Here is a 14,676-nt window from a genome sequence, read left to right as displayed (position 1 = left end):
CGAAGGCAGAAGAGCTGGTTCTAGACATGGCTTTCACACTAACCAGCTGTGTGTTCTTGAGCAAATCATTTGACTTCCCTAGATCCTAGTTTCTTAGTGGTTCAGGGACATATGATCTCTGAGATTCCTTTCAGCATCTCATTAGCTCCACATGGATGATGGAGATAGTTAAAAAGAACAATTCAGACAAAACCATGTATTTTCTTTCATCTCACTTATCTAAAATTATTTTTAGCTCTGTCCATCTCTTAGCTCTGTCCATCTCTACTACCATCTTTTTTTTAAAGATTGTATTTATTTTTGCAAGAAGTAGCGAGTGCACCAGCTGGAGGGGGGGAGGGCACAGGGAGAAGCAGATTCCCTGCTGAACAAGGAGACCTATGCGGAACTTGATCCCAGGATCCTGAGATCATGAGCCAAAGGGAGACACTTCACCCACCTACTGAGCCACCCAGGCGCCCTCTCTTACCACCTTAAAAGTAACTCTGCTCCACTCTATTCTGATTTAACTTTGTGTGTTTATCTGAAATCAAATCATTTTGGTGTATGGGGTGTTCAGTTAAATATGCTATGCTTAGGAATTTTTAGTGTTCAGGTTAGACTTCAGGTATGCACATTGCACCAATAAATTGTGGAGGTTGTGGTATGTGGTGTAAGCTATAGGACATTGGTTTCGAACTGTGTGATTTCTGTAGGCCAGTGCATGTGGCATTGAGACGGAAAAGGACTTAAAACTGGTTCATTTTTTAGTTTCCTTGCCAGTGTCTTGTTTTAGGCAATGGGAGGCAAGGGAGAAAGAAATGAAAAATTAGGCGCATGCAAGAAGGAGCTTGAGGGGGAAAAATGTGTGGCTTTTGCAATGAAAGAGAATGAATGAAGAGAAGCTTTTGCCGAGCTCAGTCTGAAGCACTGCCAAAGTCCAGGTATGACTGTTTTTGGAAGTGGTTTAAGGTAACACTCCCCTACCACTTTCATATTAGAGAGGTTTTCCTCTTCTTTGAGTAGTGCAATTATTATGAGAACCAAAATAGTTCTGAACTGTAAATTAAATCGAAACACCTTTTACCTCTCTTAATTAACTTTTTCCCCCAATTTCATGCTTCTTGTTTTTCTTTCCCTTTTTTCCCCTCTAAGAAGACATCAGCTGTCTCCACCTCCTCCGCTTCCCCATCTGTCCTTTTCCTCTTGGCTGAAAGAGAGATTTTTACTTTATATTTATTTTAATTAATGGATTTGAATCACAAGTGGTGAAACAGTTGATGTTCATCTTCAAGAGGCAGTAAAAGGGAAAAATCATCTTCTCTAACTTGGCAGAAAAGACCTGTATGTTCATTGCTGCTGCCGGCCTGAAAAATGACTGCGAAAGGGAAAGGTTCCAGAGTCCTGTGTCCCTACAGGGAGCAGATGCCGCATCCCAAGATCAAGGGAGGTGAAAATGGGAAAAGCTCTTTAGGGTGAGATTGTACTTTCTTTTTTCTTTTTTGTAGAGAGAAAGCACGCATGCGAGTAGGGTGGGGGTGGTGGGAGGGAGGGGCAGAAAGGGAGGGAGAGAGAATCTTTTTTTTTTTAAAGATTTTATTTATTTGACAGAGGGTGGAAGTGTGCATGCACAAGCAGGGGGAGCAGCAGAGGGAGAAGCAGCCTCCCCTCTGAGCAGGGAGCCTGACTTGGGACTTGATCCCAGGACCCTGAGATCATGACCTGAGCTGAAGGCAGACGCTTAACCAACTGAGCCACCCAGGGGCAGGAGAGAGAATCTTAAGCAGGATCCACGCCCAGCGTGAAATCATGACCTCAGCCGAAATCAAGAGTCAGTTGCTTAACTGACTAAACCACCCAGGTGCCCCAAGATTGTACTTTCTTTGGAGATGTCTTTCTCAAAGGATGCTTAGTAAATATTGCTTGATGGTTTATGATCCCACCGATTGGGGATCAAGTTCCCTAGGACCAAAATACATCTCTGGGGCATATTTGACTGACTTGACCGTAGTACCTGTTTCCTTGGGGGAGTGAAAGGTTTTGAAGCCTTCTTTTGAAAAACCAATCAACAAACACCAGAAACCTTGTCCAACTAGATGCTCTATTACAACATTTTAGAGAAAGCATGAAGGATGACAGTCTAATCTGAAAGTGGACCAGCAGCAATCAAGGACGAAAGAAGAACTGATTGAATACCAGTTCTGGCTCTGGTTCTGACAACCCACTCTGTGACTTTGGGTAAGTCATTTCACTTCTTAGCACCTCAGTTCCCTTATTTATAAAGTGAAGAATTTAGTTCAGATGATTTACCACTTTATTTCCAGCTTTTTAGAAAAATCTATGAATTTTAAAAATTGTAATTACATGACAATAAGTAATATAATTTCCAACTGTGAAATACTGCAGAGCATCACAAAAGACACTTTTAAATGTATTTTTAAAAGCAACATGTGAAAAGAACACTCAGTAACATGCATACAATGATATTTGATTTCTCTTTTGTATTGTGTCGTCTCTACCTAAAGCAGATTATATTGACATTTCTTGAATACAAATCATTGAATAAAGTGAGCAAGACTCTTGTTTAAAATGATGTTTACCATTATTATTAAGTTTTCACAGTATTTTTTAAGGAAAAACTTTTTAAAAATTCTAAACATAAATTATCATGCACCAAGAGTGCCACGTATTGCTGTTGGAAAAAGCAAAACATGACTTGAGTTAACTACACATTTCAATGGGACCTGCTGAGGTAATTGACAACCAACATCATAGTGGGAGAAATTCCTCTAAGGCAGCAGAACTTTAGTTTAATTAGATAATTAGCCCTGGTCAGCCTATAATGAATGCACAGGCAATTAGCAATGAATTTGAGCTGCTAAAACCTATTTTTCCTCTTTTGTGTTCCTTTGCTTTCATTAACAACTCTAACTACTGAACAATTTATATCTTCACACTAACAATCAACTTTATTATCATCCAACTCTTTGCAAGCGATAAAGCAATGAGACCTGACTGTTGGTTGCACAACATTAAGTGATTATGTTAAGTAATGCCGTTTATTTGCCTTGCCATCCCACTGCTATATTATGTCAAACGAATAGGGTTTTTAAAAGCAGTGCACGCTCCTTGATTTTGATGATTGCTTTATTTGTCAAATCCAAGCAACTAGTAAGAGATGTACCTCAATTTGGAGTTCTTTCTCTGTGGCTTTCAGTAGACTTGAATAAAAGGAAGCAGTTCCATAAATCTACCTAAAACAAGATCCTCAAAAAAAGAGGCTTTTTTTGTGTGTGTGTGGCTTGAAGATTCTTACGTTTGGAAACTCTTACAAGTGCTTAAGATGCATTTCAGTAAGTGAAAGTCCTCAGTTGGCCATCTTTTCCTGGTTGTGGACAGTTTTCAATCTCATGGACGACAGAAGGAACCATTATGGCTTTTCCTCACATCCCTGTACTGCAAGTCTTTTTCATCCATTTGACATTTCTTGGGGGAAATGGCGGAGAGGAAAAAAAGAGAAGGGAGTGAGAAAGTTAGGAGAGAGAGCTTTCAGATATGGAAGATCAGAAGTTACCAAAGTGTGCAGGTCCTAAGAATGAATGGTACTAAAGTATAAATGTCAGGAAGACATTTGGGATGCTCTGGTTCTGGGCCTGTAAACTGAAGCATTCATTATATTTCAATCAGAAATAGGTTCAGAAATATGGACATTAAAAATTTCTATGGGAAGATTTAACATCTACAAAGAGATATCCTTTGCCATATCAGAAACCATTCTGATTCTATTAGAATTTATGGACTCCTTAATATACAGAGTGTTCTTGTAAAAATTGCTGTTCTACTTATTAATAATCTAACAAGATTGGGGGGATTAAACCTAATGTTAAGAAATTAGCCAGTTAATAGCAGTTCAGTAACTATTTGAAGAAATATATTGCTTATTTTTAAGCAGAATTAAGAACGTGTAAACAGAAACCTTCTTGTGATTGGAATATGAACATTGGCTTATAATTTCTTATCTTGAGACTTCCCATCTGGCTGGTCTTGGAAATAATTTTTTCCTTTCTTTCCCCAGCAATAACTAGCAATTAGAGTTTCAGAAATGCCAATTTTAATCAAAACTCTTATTTCCAAAATAGAAAAACTTAGATGAACTATATAAAGCCTCTTCGTTTTATTCAATCGACTGTTTTGAAAAAGTAATTTAAATAATTCAGAGCCAGAATTATGATGTTCCAGAAATGTTAAGAAAATAGTGTGAATCTTTCCAAATTATGGTCATTTTTATTCGTACCATGGGCACAGTAATTTCACTAGCATTAGTGTTTACATCCTCCAAATATCAGCTATATAGCAGTTAGCTCTTATAAAGTAGGTTTTCTCAACTTTAGCACTATTGACATTTTGGACTGGCTAATTCTTTGTTGTGGGGCTGCCTTGTGCATTGTAGGATGCTTAGCAATATCCCTGGCCTCTGCCCACAAGATGACAGTGGCACCAGCTGTCCCCCACTCCCCACCCTGAGATAACCATAAGGATCTCCAGATGTTAACAAAAGTCCCCAGGCTAGGGGGCAAAATCACCCCCGACTGGTAATCAATAATATAGAATAAGTCTGTGGCAATTTCTTCCTTTAAAAGCATTTCAGGATGAACAAAATGAAGGATGTTGAATTTGGGTTTCTAGATTGTCTTTAGTAAGTGAAGTCTTACTAGAAAATGAATTGAGAGCCTTGTTGACCTCCAGTTTGGAGTGGTTTTGGGGGGGCACTGAAAGAAGGCTCCTGCTCCCATATTGCACTTGACTTTTCCAAAAGGCAAGCTAGAGTAATGGAACTTTGCACTCCTATTTGTTCCTTCTGTTAAAAATGTAAATATTTCTGAGAGGATCGTCCTTTACATTAAAACTGAAACTTTAGTTTTCAGCTAAAAACTAGCATGTTACTAACATGTATCTACCTACCTTTTTCCTTATGAAAAGGTCCTTGTGGAAGAGGACACTGAAGAAAATATCCTCGGGAATTGAGAGCTGGTGGGTGAATGGGAGTCAAGCACCATGTCTGGGAAAAGGAAGGATGAAAGGGAGGTGGGAAGCACTAGAAAGAGCCTCATTTTTAATGGGCCACCCTGAGTTACTCTTGCCGTGTTTCAGTGTTTGCCTTTTCTGCTACTCCCTGTATCTTTAAATCTCCCCTACCCCGCCTTTTTTTTTTTTTTTTTTAAGATTTTACTTATTTGTCAGAGAGCCAGCACAAGCACAAGCAGGGGGAGAGGCAGAGGGAGAGGGACAAGCAGACTCCCTGCTGAGCAGGGAGCCTGACGCGGGCCTTGATCCCAGGACCCTGGGATCATGACCCGAGCCTACAGCAGACGCTTCACTGACTGCATCACCCAGGTGCCCCCGCCCCTGCTCGCCCCCCCCCCCCCCGCCTTTTTTTAAAGCAGCAAAGACTAGTAGATTGTATGGTAGTTGTTTTTTTAATGTAGTTTTTTTGCCACATAGCATTGGGTATCCCAAGTTAATTTTGTAAAGTTACAGGTAGATGAAATCTAAAAGTCTAGAGAAAGATTGACTAGATTACCTGACCTCTAAATGTACCCTCCATGCTGAGAGAGGAGGTCTGAGCCGCGTCAGCCTGCTTTTCTCCCATTGCTGTCTATCACATCAGTGACTGGCAGTTTCAGGCCTGGAAGGCTGCTGGCCCCTCCAGCCCCACTCAGCGGGTACCATAAAGGATGGCCCTGTGGGTACACTTGACAACCTCGCATAAGTAGATGTTCATGCTGATGCTCAATTTAAACAAACCCACTTTCTAATGATTAGAATAATGCTGTACTAAAAGGAGCTTTCTAAACCATGGGAGAGACATGGAGATCTATCTGAAGGCCAGCACGCTGAAACTGAGTCCAGGGGACTTTCCTACCTGACTTAGTAGCTCCTCCACTGAGCTTCCATGTAGCTGTAGGTTTTCAGTTATTTATGCTGGCTATTTGTCTGGTTGGCTTTTCTTACGGAATACTGCATCATGGCACTTGGACCATGACCAAACTTCTAAGTATAGGTTCTGTTTATTTTGGTTTTACCCATCCAGTGTCACTTGCCTCTTCATTTCCTGATCTCTTCCTAAAGTAAAGAGGCTAAAATACATCACAGATCACAGCTGGATTTGGACAACAGGCATCTCCTTTGCAGGGACTTGCACAGAGCCTGATTTATTTATGTAAACATTTTGCTGTTCACCAGGTAAGATTATGGATTCCTTGACTAGTTTCTCATCTTCTACCTTCTAGTGGTTAATCCAACATGTTTTCAAAAGTCCAACTAAACATCAAAATAAAATAAAATATTCTTGTTTCACAGTTTTTATTTTCAGGCTGTATAGCTTAATATTATGCATGGACCTCACCATTTTTTTAGGTTCCTTGTCTCAAAACAGACTAAATGGTTCCTCTTTTTTAGTTTTGACTTACACATATTATATAAGCAGTTGTCTTAACATTATACCTGACAAGTTTCACATTTGTCCCTTTTGGCCTAATTTTTCCAATCTAGCATTATGTTTTTACCTTTCTTCAGTCAACTCAGATTTTCCAACACGGTTTCACATAAAGATAATGTTTTCTTATTGTAATAGTAACAAGAGTACCTTAGTACTGATGGCCATATGAGTGTTCACCTTTGAATAATGTGCTTTAGCCTTTTTTTCCCTCAAAATATAGGGATCTATGAAAATGATCCCAATCCTGCTTTCAGATATCGAGTTTCCTTGTTCCCCTTAAGGTTTGGTTTTCTTGTTTTTTACAGTTACCAGACGTTTACTGTGGTGTTTCCAACTCTTAATAGATATGCATGGTTTCATAGAATGGTAATTACAGACAAGGTGAAACACTGAATAAAAGTTTAAATTGTTCCGAAGGAATACAATTCTTACTGGATTTTAGGAAATCTAGGAAAAAAATCCTTAATGAATCTGAATTTGTTATCTTAAATTACCACTTATTCTTTATTGTGAGCTATCCTGGCCCTATTTATTCAGACAGACATTTATAAACTACTACTGACAGACAAAGGTGAATAGAAATCCAGGGACTGAATATGAAAACTGACCCAAACTAAGTGAACCCCTCTTGACCATATCCAGGAATATGCCATACAATTCTCCTTAGATTATATTTCTCTAAACACACGCAGTTCAGAGAAACATGCTGCAGGAATTATGGGGTGTTGTCAGCAAACAATCATGAAATACCATAGACCAGAACAAGTGGTCTGTTACTTTCTTGAAACTCTATAGATTTTGCAGCAATTCCCTAAATTATATTACTGATAGAAAGTACTTTAATAAGTTGTTGACCAAAGAAACTTCATATAAACATTTCACAAGACAACATTAGATGGAAATATATTTATTTTAAGATTTTGAACCTGCACAATTTAGTTCCTTGAAAAACTTCTGCCTCAGGCTATGTATCTTACTGGGGTTGATGAATATGGTCACCAAACCGTATGAGGTCAAGTGGCCAAGCCCCAGAGTTCAGCCAGAGGGTGGGAATCCAAGATGGTGCCACCTGGGCCATTTCCTCACCGTGAGGGGCAGAGATGGGAGGGGAATTCATGTATCGGGTTATACATTTCCTGAGGACAAAGACTGCATTTAATTAACATATTCTTAGCAGAATTCAGAATGATACCATGACCATCTTAACACACCTTAGTGACGGTGGGGCTTATTCTTTTTGCACTCTTTCAAGCAAAGCATTTTCTGGAATACACTCCCAGAAGGAATGGTCATTGGGTATTTTCTGGGGAAGTGAGGACAGAGATGCTGCTTTAATGTATTCTTTGCCCAAGTGATAGAGGAATGGATTCTGAATTGCTTTCCTCTTTCTATTAGAAAAGGGGGGTGGGGATAAACAGTTTTATTTTAGGTTTTGGAGCATCAGGTATGAAGTATTAAAATGAACTGTCAAAGAAATAAGCCAATCTAAGAATCTGTGATTAGTGATGGCACTGTCACTTCTCCTCCTCTTCCTTCCCGGGTCCGGGGTCCACCTCAGGCAGCATGTCCGACCCTGGCTGCAGACACTGACCAAGACGAGAGCACTGTTGCTCCATGTGTGTTCCTGCCCCAGAATAGCTTTACTGGAAGCTGGAAAGGGTCCCAGGAGGAGACTGCCTCTGCCTCACATCTTCAGCTGGTCCTTTGGGTCCCACAGGGAAGCTGGGCACTCTCCTGGGTCCTTGTACTGGTTCACCGTGTGGTCTGGGAAGGCTGCTCAAAGGGCCAGCAGCTGACGCTGGGAGAACTGAGCCCAGCTGTGACAACTTTGACTTCCCGAGAGACTTTTATCTAATTAGTCCTTATACTACCTTTGTAAGAGAGGGCAAGTGCCAGAAAGTATCACCATGGAAATGAGCACGTTAATCGTTAATCACGGTGGAGACCTTGGAAACTGAGGTTTCAGTGACCACACCTCATCAGAGCTGGGTGTGGTTTGGGAGCTAGCACCCTAGCGCACATTTGGGACTGGAAGGCAGCTTGGGGTACACCTTAGCCTAACAGCTCTCCTCGTCCCGCAGATGAACTCGGTTGTGCTACATCTGTGGTCTGCTCTCCCGTTCACCTTCCTCCTGCCTCAGTGACCTCATACCCACCCACCCACACACCCAGAAATGCTTGCTTGCTTTCACTCTTAACTCAACATTTGGCACATTGCTTTTAGAAACCCTCTTCCATTCTTCTCATTTTGGGTTTAGTGCCACCATTCTGTCCTGACCTTGAGTCTTTGCTCCTCCTGGGTTCCCTCAGTGCTTCCTATTCTCTCCTTGACCCTTAAATGGTACTATTTGGTTCGGAGGGCCTTCCTTGCTCTCTCCTGGGGAATGTCCATCTTCTTTACCTCTTCTTCCTTGGCCTAACGTGTTTAATCCTTAGCCTTCCTCCAGTCATATTTCAGTGTTCCCCAAACTCCAGTTCTTATGCAGGGGCCCCCTGGTTTTTAGGAATGAATCCTGTGAGAATATAATTTGCTAGGTCATTCTGCCAGCTTTTATTAAATAACTGATTTGTGGGAGGGGCACCTGGTGGCTCAGTCGTTAAGCGTCTGCCTTCGGCTCAGGTCATGATCCCAGGGTCCTGGGATCAAGCCCCGCATTGGGCTCCTCGCTCTGTGGGAAGCCTGCTTCTCCCTCTCCCACTCCCTCTGCTTGTGTTCCCTCTCTCACTGTATCTATCTCTGTCAAATGAATAAATAAAATCTTTTAAAAAAATAAAAATAACCGATTTGTGGGAAAGAATACAGTACTCAACTCTGTGGGGAAATAGGGGACATACATCTGTCCTGGTGGGGAGATTATAATCTGCCTCAAGCCAGGACATGCAGGGGCTAGAATGAAAACAACAGCAGGCTATGGGGATTTGTATAGCGGCTGTTATATGTTTGTAAAAACAGGTAGGGGCTCACGAAATACATCCAAGTCAACCCTAGGCAAGATGTGTTAGAAAAAGCTTTTCTGAGGATGTGCAGCTTGACCCAGATCTCCACAGAAGAACTGGGAGCAACTTGATGGAAAGGAGAGTGTAGAGGACTCCAGTCAGAAAAACTTGGAGCAAAGGCTCAGCCCGTGTTCTCCCGTTTGATTGTGGAAGAGTCACACATTTTTCTTTGTGGCCTTGTGTGCATGGTGGATCCCACCAAGGCATCGAGTCTGGTTGCTTAATGGAATTCTCTCCAACATTCTGGTAATCCTGCCCAAACTGTCCCACAAGAGCATCTCCTCTTTTATGGCTTTTCCCTGGATACAGTCAGCAGTGTGCGTTCTCTCCCACACAGGCTTTTGTTCTCCTGTTCGGGTAAGCCCACAGCTATGCACTGTAACTGACAGCCAGGGACAGGCAGCAAATCCCCATTTGTCACGTTTTATTTTTAAATGTACAAAATGGACTTTCAGTAATGGTGCAGTCTTCTTGCTCTAAAGCTAGAACAAAGAATTTTCTGCCTAAATGAACAGGATTAGCGAAAACGAATTTTACATTTAGCCATAGTCTTACTGTATGTCTTAGTCCCTCATAAAGAATGTAGGAAGCCTGGTGGACGCAACTATTTTTACTTTGGCCCTTTGGCATCTGGCTTCTAATTATTTAATTCACAAAGTACACTTCATACCACAGTGTTTATTTTGTCTGCAAAGACAGATCTTCTTGATATTTCTTACTGGTTGCGGAATTTTCAGCTTAGCAGGTGACTGTTTTAGCATGTTAGAATCACATTAGTATAGCAAGAAATACTGTTGGTGGAGAGAATAGATTTATATAGTACCTGACTTACAGTGCGTCCAGATGTAGGATTTGGGACTCTGCTTGGATTTCTCAGAAGGCATGGAGGCGGGGGGGTGGGGGGAGGGAATGGGTGGGATAAAACAGAAATCATTTTATACAATGTAGGTGGTGAAGAAGATGCTCAGAGTGAAAAGTAAAGCTCTTGGTAGACTTTTAAAAGTGACTCATTTTACTCGTACCAAGTTGCTTTGAAATGAAAAGGTGGTCCTTGGGTACAGCAGCTCCTTGGGCATCAGAAGAAAGATGAGGTAATGATCTATCAGTCAGAAAAGTAAGTAATAATTTTGTTTTACAATTGTGATTCATAGTCTGGTAGTTCTGTCCTCTAATAATAGCATGTACTCAGGAATTTTGTTCTTTAAATTATTTAGATAATGACAACAGGCTTTCCCATTTACATCCTCATTTACCAGGTATTACTGGGGAATGAAATTCCCCTCACAAGAACATTTGTTATAAAATTCATTAAAAACAAGAAAATCCACCAGAGATTTGGTCATTCATTCATTCAACAGATGTGTATTAACAGCCACTCCATGTGTTAGGAACCCTTCTTTGGGTGAACGATAAGATGTGGCAGGACAGGCAAGATTCCTGTTTGCACAGAACTTACATTCTAGAAGGAGGAAGTAGACAAAACAAACGAACAAGATAATTTCAAGGCACCCTGAGTGCTGGGATAAAGCTAACATAGTGACTGTGACTGGATGACTGCCTGAGTCTGGAAACTGAGAAAAACTTTCTTGGTGAATGTAGCATTTGAGAGGGACCTAAAGGACAAGGAGGAGCCAGCCATCTTACGATCTGGAGAAAGCGTTCCTGGCAGAGGTTCTAAGGCTGGAAAAAGCTTGGTAGTTTGTATAACTTTAGGGTATACTTTTGTAGTGTATCCTGAAGATAATTTTTTATTAAGAATTCATACCTCCCGTCCTTTAGAACCTCTGTCTTTTCCTGGTGGTGTTCTTTTTCTGTTGACCATCTCAGTGGGTCATCCTCAGAGAACCCCTCCATCCCTTCTTATTGGTATAGTCTAGGAAGAACCAAAGCTGTCCTGGATAGACAGATTTGTCGTTATCAGCAGACTCCGTTTATACACACATTACAAATAGGGATGAGGCAGCAAAGAGGAAGCTCTGGGTTCTCAGAGTGTTAACCTGTATGGGTCCTTTCCTTTCTCCTTGCCTGGATTTTAAACTTCAGCACTGAGGTATGGGTCCAGATGTTTGGCATTAACATTTTCCACCTCCTGTCTTCTCCATTTTCTCATGCCAACCTCTTTAGCCAGGAACTTTCCTTTGTAAGTTTTTAGACAAAGTGACTGACTTCTGGTTCTTCTTCCCAGCTGGGTTAATAGTTAAGATGAGTAGACGCATGCAAGCTTCTCTGTTTCATTACACCATGCACTTGGACTCTAAGTAGATAGGGTCTTGAGTACATGTAGATTCTACCTTGGATTTTTCTTCTCCTCTGGTTTGTTTAAGGGGCTGTTACCATGAAAAAAGTTTTAAAGGACCTGGTGACTTGAGGAGTGTCAGATTTAAATCCACAGAAAGTGAGCAAATTTATTCTAAAATTCACTTGGCATTTTTCAGTGAAAAGTTAATGGATGAAAACTATTCAAAAGTTTGTCCAAGACTTTTGATATGAGGTAAACATTTAGGTAGTGCCTGCAACTAAGATTTCTTCAATGTTTTAAAAAGCAATCAAAGGTTTTCTGCTTCATTCAGATGCTACTGTATAATGTAGTTGTAATGCTAATACCCCTGGACCTGACTCTTCTGATGGTGCTACTAGAATATTGGACACTTGGTAAAAGAGCCAACTGATCAAGGAGGTGTGTATGTGTGAGTCAATGAAGATAAATGATCTTTTACTGTGAAAATAGTACCTAGTCACTATTTCATAACTGAAAATCCCCATCTCTTTCACACCCACCAGTCAAGCTTCTCTTCTATTTAATATTTAAAATAAAATAGTTCAGCTCTCCAGGGGCCTGGGGACTTCCCCGGTGCCACAGGGTGTGATGTGTCTTTTCACACCTCTAGGATGGGGAAGCCCCACACTGGGCAAAGGGCCAGTTTCAGAACCAACAGCTCATTAAGGAAATTTAGAATCTAAGGAGCCACAGAGAGACAATTAGAGGAAGGAGACAAATACAAGGAAGCAGTACCTGAAGCTGGCACTCTGACCAAGTTAACCATTATCTTGCTATCTTAGAAAGAGGCATGGGGATCAGTGAATGAGGCAGTGTGGAAATTGGGAAAAGATGTTATTCTGCATATGTAAATGGGAATTTCATGGGAGACAATCTTTGGAAGAAGATAAGGCCATTTATTTTAAATGACTCAAAGAGATGGTATATGAGCTGAGAGAGAAAATCATTCTCAAAACCTCCTAGTCACACCACTTAGGAGCAAAAGTCAGCTTTAACTATGGAAGGGTTCCTTGGAAAACGTCTGGTTTATCCTCCAACTCCAGGTACAGGAACATCTTTCAGGGGCACCTGACTGATGGTCCCCCGACTTCCATCTGGCCCCTGTGGTGCTGGAGTGCTCATTGTTGAACATACGTGGGTGAGACAGTCATCCCTTGGCTAGACGGTGCAGTTGGTAAGAAAGTTCTTCATGTCGAGATGAAATTGCCTTCCTCTAATCTGCAGCTAGAGTTCTTCCTTTAACATACAACATGTCTTCTCTCCTTTTCTCATGACTCATTCCAAATATTTGAAGACAACCATCTTATAACTTCTAAGTTTTCATGTCAGATGCTTCAACTCTTTTCATGTTTACAGCTCTTACTGTTCTAGACATCCTTTTCTAGACTCATTTAGTTTATGGAGGTCCTTCATGAAACCCAGGGCTGGGAATGGAACATAATCCTCTGGATAGGGTCACCTGAGGTTGAGAACTGTTTGCCTTTTTATGGCACAGGATGTGGTTTGTCTTGGTAAATGCACCATGTCAACTTGAGAAGAATGTGTGTTTTGCTGTTGTTGGATGAAGTAATCTACAGATGTTCTTTACACCAATTGATGGTGTCGTTCAGTTCAACTCTGTCCTTAACTGATTTTCTGTCTGCTGGGTCTGTCCATTTCTGATAGAGGGGTGTTGAAGACTTTAACTTCAAGAGTGGGTTCATCTGTTTCTCCTTAAAGTTCTATCAGTTTTGCCTCATGTAGCTTGATGCTGTATTGTTAGGCACATATATGTTAAAGATTGTTGTCTTCTTGGAGAACTGACCCCTTTGTCATATGCAATGCCCTTCTTTATCTCTGTTTAATTTCCTTGCTTTGAAGTCTGCTCTGTCTGAAATTAACATAGCTACTTCTGCTTTCTTTTGATTAGTGTTAGCATGGTATATTTTTCTCTATCCATTTACTTTCAATCTATATAGTTTCAATCTTTATAGTTAAGGTGGGTCTCTTGTAGACAACATATAGTTGGGTTTTGCTTTTATTTGCTGTCTTTATTGGTACATTTAGACTATTCATGTTCAGAGTGATTATTGATGTAGTTGGCATAACATCTACCATATTTGTTACTGTTTTCTATTTGTTACCCTTATTCTTTGTTCTTATTTTTGTCTTCCACTCCTTTTCTGCTTTTTGTGGTTAAAATTGAGCATTTTCTAGAACTCCATTTTATGTCCTTTCTTAGCATATCATTTATACTTCTTTTTTTTTGGTAATTGCCCTAGAGATTACAATATGCATATACAGCCACCCAAACCCACTTTCAAATAATGCTATACCACTTCATAGGTAGTGTGAGTACTTTATAATAGTGAAAGAATCCTAATTTCTCCCTCTCATTTTTTAAAAAGATTTTATTTATTTATTTGAGAGAGAGAGAGAGCACATGAGCAGATGGAGAGGGGTCAGGGGGAGGGGTAGAGGGAGAGGGAGAAGCAGTCTGCCTGCTGAGCATGGAGCCAATGTGGGGCTCGATCCCAGGACCCTGGGATCATGACCTGATCTGAAGGCATACGCTTAACTGACTGAGCCACCCAGGTGCCCCCCTCTCATTCTTTATATCATTGCTTTTATATACAAGCACATATAACTGAATATATTGTTGCTAATAATAATTATTATTAATATATTGTTATTATTATTTTGAAGAAACTGTTATCTGTTAGACCAATAAAGAATAAAAAATAAAAGTTCTTATATTACCTTCATATTTCTTTTTTGAAGCTCTTCCTTGCTTTATGTAGATTTGAGTAGCTGACCTATATATTTTCCTTCTCTCTAAAGAATTTCATTTAATATTTCTTGCAAGGCAGGACTTACTGGCAACAAATTTCCTCCATTTTTGTTTGTCTGAGAAGGTCTTTATTTCTCCTTCACTTTTAAGAGA

At 40.5% G+C, this 14,676-nt stretch overlaps 1 long non-coding RNA gene across 1 annotated transcript in view; it reads left to right on the top strand.

Moving 5' to 3' along the window:
• The first annotated feature begins 394 nt into the window (after positions 1–394).
• The window catches only part of LOC118019588, a 35,581-nt gene continuing 21,299 nt past the window's right edge, over positions 395–14,676 (top strand). The window contains exons 1-4 of the long non-coding RNA XR_004681712.1: positions 395–923; positions 1,315–1,454; positions 2,098–2,217; positions 4,960–5,010. This is a non-coding gene — a long non-coding RNA (uncharacterized LOC118019588). The remainder of the gene's footprint in view (positions 924–1,314; positions 1,455–2,097; positions 2,218–4,959; positions 5,011–14,676) is intronic.

The sequence above is a fragment of the Mirounga leonina genome, unplaced genomic scaffold (genome assembly GCF_011800145.1).
Source record: "Mirounga leonina isolate KUSES-001 unplaced genomic scaffold, KU_Mleo_1.0 Mir_108, whole genome shotgun sequence".
NCBI lineage: Eukaryota > Metazoa > Chordata > Mammalia > Carnivora > Phocidae > Mirounga > Mirounga leonina.
This window is presented reverse-complemented; position numbering and strand designations above follow the sequence as displayed.